Genomic DNA, 6,043 nt, shown 5'->3' on the forward strand with positions numbered 1-6,043 from the left:
TGCAAAAGCGACTTTCATGAACCAGCATTGGAAAATCTAATGACTTTCACTTCCCTAGCATGGTAATTCTCCCTCCTTTATATATCCATTGCCTAGGTGTCTTTGGAGAAGCCCTCATCTATTTTCTCCTTTCAAAAGTGGGAGGAAAATAAAAGACGACGTATTCATTAGGGTGTTAAAATTTGAGGTCCCGCTATAGCGGGACTCAGACCACTATATAGGCACTGCCATAGTAGGAAGGCTCCTTTTATGGCAGGCTGATGTCAGTATTCCCCATAAATGAATTTAAGCAAAAAAATTTCATGCTCAAATTTTAATATTCTTGCACCATCCTTTCAGACTTTTGGGACTCCACGCGAGGTACCCTTTATTTACAATGGATCGGATCGTTACCGCGGAAGCAACCTTTGATAAACGAGAATGGTAAAATCCTTAGGCTTAGACCTTTATTGCACGGTAAATCTCCCCCCCTTCTCATTGGTCCCTTGCCCCGGATACCTTTGGAGGGTTTTATGGAGCAATCCTCGTCTAATATTTCCTTTCAAAAGTGGGAGGAAAATAAAAGACAACGTATTATTTAGGTTACAAAATTTTTGATATCTCACTATAGCATAACTTAGACCGCTATAAAAGCACTGTCATAGAGGAAATACTTTTGCTATGACGGTTTGGCATAAGCCTGGCCCAAAATTCAATATAGGCAAAAATCATCGTGCAGCCAAATTTTGAAAATATTTGCACCACACTTCCAAATTTTTTTGACTCTGCACGTGGTTCCCTTTATTAAAGACGGATCAAATCGTTACACTAGATACTAATTTACCAGATGTTTGTCCCCATATGACTACCACAATGGATGATTTAAGGGTCGGGGTTTTAATTGTATCCTGAAGTTTCTTGTTCTTTAGTTATTTGCATGATATTATGTGGCAGATTCAAGTTGAATGATAATGCCTACAAGTACATGTTGTTTATATTGGTACTACTCTTGCTATGTCACTTGGTATAGTGTGATTGCAGGATACAATAATGGCTCATAGGTAAAGTCGATGATGATCTCCAATAGATTCTTCTTTTCTTTTCTTATGGTGGGAGTTATTTCATACTTCTTTTCATAATTTATACTTTTTTAGAAGCTCTGGTACTTATTTAGACTAGTTCCTTGGGAACGGTTTAAGTGTATTTGTTTAAATAAATTGTGCTTAAAAATTAAGTTAAGAGTATTTCTATATTTAAATAGGGTAATTAGTTTGTAATTTCTCAATTCCACAATTCATATTAAAATTTGACATACGAGTTCTCCTACATAGGTGTTTGCAAGGCCCGGTCGGTTGGATCGTGACAAGGAAGAGGTGGTGGAGTGGGATAAGAAAAAAAATAAATTTTATTTATTAATTAATTTATTTATTGGGATAGTGTTACTTTAATCTTTAACATTTATATAATATTAATAATCTATTTAATTTTTGTGAATGTAAAATGTTTTGTCCATGTGGACATGTGGAGTGTCTGATAATCTTTTAGAAATAAAAGAGAGAGTGTAGTATACACACCACCAAGAGAGTGTAATGAAAGAGAGAGAGGTTTGTTTCTCAAATTAATGAGTGATATTTTAAGTATGAAACACACACTTCCAATAATATAGGTATGAAACTCAAAAATAAGAGTTAGTTTAAATGTGTTTTTGACACTTCACTCTAAAAATATTTCTTGATATTTGTTGTCCTTGATGAGAATTGCATTTGATATAAAATATTTGCATGATATGAGAAATTGAAGTAAATGCAAAGACAAGGTGAGTTGGTTAACTTCTATCAATCGTGAACATCATGATAATGTCTTAATAATTACATATGGGTCAGAGTTGCATGCATGCCTACATTTTCTATATATGATTTGTAGTTGCACATTTACATGGTATATGAACCTCACGAGTTCTTCATGGATTCCGACTATTCGACAGAGGAAACAAGTGTATATACAATATATTCATATGCATTTGATTCCATCATATGTTGATTCATTGTGGTGATATTGAGTACATGTATTTTTTATACTCACTCTTACTTTTTGCATCTCTCTTTTGTGGGTTCTTACCTTGGTGCTAGTAGTAAGTAATCTCACCTCGAGTTTTGAGCTTATCGAAGTCCTTAGAAGTAACTATTTGACTATTCGGCAATATCCAGACTTTTCTATTTTTAATTTGTTGCCTTTCGTTATTTTTTAGATAGTTATGGTAAATTCAAATCATACTCATATTATCTTAGAAGCTTTATATTTATGTCACTAAATTTTGGGGTCGTAGATCGTATTTTTCGCAAATACTTTCCGGATGTGGATTTTAATAAGTCTAATTCAACCCTAACTTTGGCCATGCTTGGCCTAGTTTTGCTGGTCGTAGCCGCATCCATAACCAGGGGAGTACCTATTGAACTTAGTGCTTGACGTAGTGCCATGAGTGCATATGAAAAGGTATACCGGGAAGAATCACGCGCAGAAAATAGCTTTACTGGTTAGGAATTATTCTTCTTGTTGTTAATAAATTAAGACACTAACGGTGAGGAAGATATTTGTTTTGATTAACTGTTGAATTGAACTAGCAGTGATAGAATAATTCCCATAAGCAGTATGCAAATATCTCCTGCAACTATGCTATTTTTTTTAATGTCATTTGAAGCTTATAGAATTTATATGCCTAATATAGATATAGAATGATAACTTTAAAATATATCACTGAAGTCATTGAACTTCTGCAACAAAATTGCTAAATTATTTTGTATTTTCATTAATTGTACGTAGGTGATAATATCGAAGAAGGAGATAAAAGCAGTACTAAAGACTTGACATAGGAGCTGAATTGAGTTGATGTTAACTTTACCTATGTTCTGGAAGTCTGTTATTTTTGAAGATTGAAAATTGTACAGTGTGATGTATCTGTACATTTCACCCTTTTTGAATGGTTGAAAAATGTTTATATATTTTTCTTTTATCGATATTACGTACCCGACCATGGATCTTAGATTATAATTTTGGTAATGATATATAACTTCTTCCCATGATCTTTTTATGTGTATTTTATGTTATAAAAGTATTGCAATGACTCAATTAATAATATATGTGGAACCAATAGTATATATATGTTGGAATAGCCTAATATTAATCGTTGCAATAGCTTGATATTAATTGTTGCAAAAAATAAAAAATTATTGCATTACCCTGTAATGCAATAGACATTGAGCAATAATTATAATAGCTTAAAACCGATGCATTACCATATAACAATTGTTGTAATAGAATGAAACGGCTGTTAAAATAATCGTAGCAACAACCTACAAAGAATCGTTACATAAAACTCTATCGCGACAGTACATAACCGTACCGATATGGTGTTAATCATCGACAATGGACTGGTGTAACGACCTAATTCCGTCGTTATGGAAAAGCCAATGAGGAAAGAATTGGACTAGAAAAACTTTTGAGTAGTAACTTGAAATTTTCTAGCCTAGTCCAGATTTGGACGAAATCGGAGTCAGGCGAGTCTAGGGAAATCTGGTGATGAATGAGAAGTATAATAATAAAATTGATTGTGTGAGTAGATAGCTAAGACGTTAAGGAACATGTACGACTTTATGGAATTGAATTCGGGCGAGTAGAACTATCGAAATTGATCTTTGCATGAACGGGTGTTTTCTGAGTGTCGTAGGATGTAGGTGTGTTGTGAAATGGGGGTTTGGAGCACTTAATTTGACTTTTTTTTTTCGTGCAAGCCAATGTGGCAGGATTATTCCAGCCATGGTGGGGCCACTGTGGCGGGATAGGGGCCGCCATAGCGGGACAGTCACAATTTAAGTCGGAAATAAAACCCCAAAATTATTTTATTCTACCAGTTTCTACTTTGAGAGCTAGGAGATGACCCCGGGTGCTTTATTGACAGTTTTCCACCATTTTTTAGGCTAAAGGTAATGTTTTAACTCCCCGAATACATTTTTCGATCCGTAGAATGTAAATTCATGGGTGATTATCGAAGGGGGAGGGTTTTGATCTGGAAATTATGGTGGAAAAAGCCCTAATCTGGGTATTAGGATCTTGGGTTTGGTCTAGGATTATTGGGTTTGTTATAATCCGGATAATTAGACCTTTGATTGTTGATCTTTGCGTATATTAATTATTTGTATACCTAGAACAAGCAAAAAGAATCTGGAAAGGGAAGATTCAATAGGGGATTCAAGCTTGGATTTGAGGTAGGTGATGGTTGTGATTTCATGTTGGTGTGATATATGTTTGTAATTGATGATTATAATGCATGTATGTATGCAAATGTTGCATTATTGATCACCCTAATCGTAAATGAGGATAATTAAATAATTATATGCCATAAATCACCTCTTGTTGTATGATTGTGAGAATATACATTGTGATTGTGGTTTGTTGAATGGATCGGGTGTTACGTTCCGACACACTAACTTGGATCGGTTGCCACATTTCGGCAAAATATAGGATCGGCTGCCACGTTCCGGCATAAATATGAGATCAATTGCCACGTTTCGACTTAAATATGGGATCGATTGCCACGTTCCAGCATAAACATTAGATCGGTTACCACGAATCGGTACACTAACAATTTGGGTTTTGGTTCCATGAGAGGACCATTGAATTGGGTTCTGTGAGAGGACAATTGAATTATGTTGTGTCTATAGTTGTGATTATTACATTTATATCTAATGATGATTGATATTGGAAGATGTATGTTGCTCTAAAATGATAATCAATGTGTATTGTTGAGAACGTGGAATGTTACATTGATCCTGAAAAGATGACTATTATTGTATATGTTTGGTATATGCTTGTTTTATAATTTTGAGGTTAGTTGCATGTGTTTCACTTATTGGGATAGCCGCGTGATCCTACCAGTACACTGTGGTTGTGTACTGATACTGCACTTGCTTGTTCTTTATTGAGTACAGGGCATCTTCAGGCGGCTATTGATAGACTCAGCTAGGTGACTATTGAGCGTGACCAAATTCAAGGGTGAGCTAGTTCTTTCAGGCTGCCATGAATCTTTCTTGTTTAAGTCCACCTTTTTTGGACTTGGACTATTTGTTTAAGGTGTTTTTTTAGCTTCGGGGTTGTACCCCTTGTTCTTAGACTTGTCGTTAGTAGAGTTTTGGTACAATGGCTTTCAGGTTCTAAGGGTTAAGACTTCCGCATTAATTTGGTTAAGTTATTTCTTTAAACCTTTGGAGTTTATGGGAACTCCATATTTTTATTGTCATTTAACCCTTCTTCCGTATCTTTAACTGTGTAGTATCTTGGTTAAGGTTGTTTAGTTGGGTTGTAGTAGTGGTTCTTCCACTAGAGGGTCGGTGTGGGTGACAATCACGACGGTCTTGGTCGTGACAAAGTTGGTATCAGATCCCTAGGTTTGTTGATCTCATTGTGCCAAAATGAGTCTAGTAGAGTCTTACAGAACGGTACGAAGACGTCCATACTTTTCTTCGAGAGGCTATAGGACTTTACGAAAAACTCACTTCTTTCTACTCCTTCGTGCTATGACTTGAATCCAATTGGTATCTTTCCTCATTTACTCTACGGTCCGAACTAGGGCAACAACAGTGGTAACACCATCACTAGCAAGAAAGGATGTGTATAAACTACCGACAGTTGAATAGGGTCACCATTCGGAACAAGTATCCATTTCCTCAAATAAATGATCTTTTGACCAGTTGCAGGGTGCATCAATTTACATTTTGCTCTTGTACTGGGAGACCGGTAATGGTCATCTATGGAACAAACTAATTTAGAAATCGGGCTTATCTGTGAGTTGTAACTTGAAAATTGTGAATGCGTGTTCCTTGTTGCCTGAATTAGCTGTGAATATGGAAGTTGTATTTGCTTGGATGTGATGATATGATCATGTGCACAATAAGTGTGCTCTGATTTTTTATATGTGCGATATGCTGACTGAATTGATTGAAACTATGCAAGTTGTAATTGTTGAGTATCGTGAAACTTATTGTGAAAAGAAGGTCACGACTAAGTTTGA

The sequence above is a fragment of the Solanum verrucosum genome, unplaced genomic scaffold (assembly GCF_900185275.1).
Source record: "Solanum verrucosum unplaced genomic scaffold, falcon-dt-bn FXZP01000055.1, whole genome shotgun sequence".
NCBI classification, from domain to species: Eukaryota; Viridiplantae; Streptophyta; class Magnoliopsida; order Solanales; family Solanaceae; genus Solanum; species Solanum verrucosum.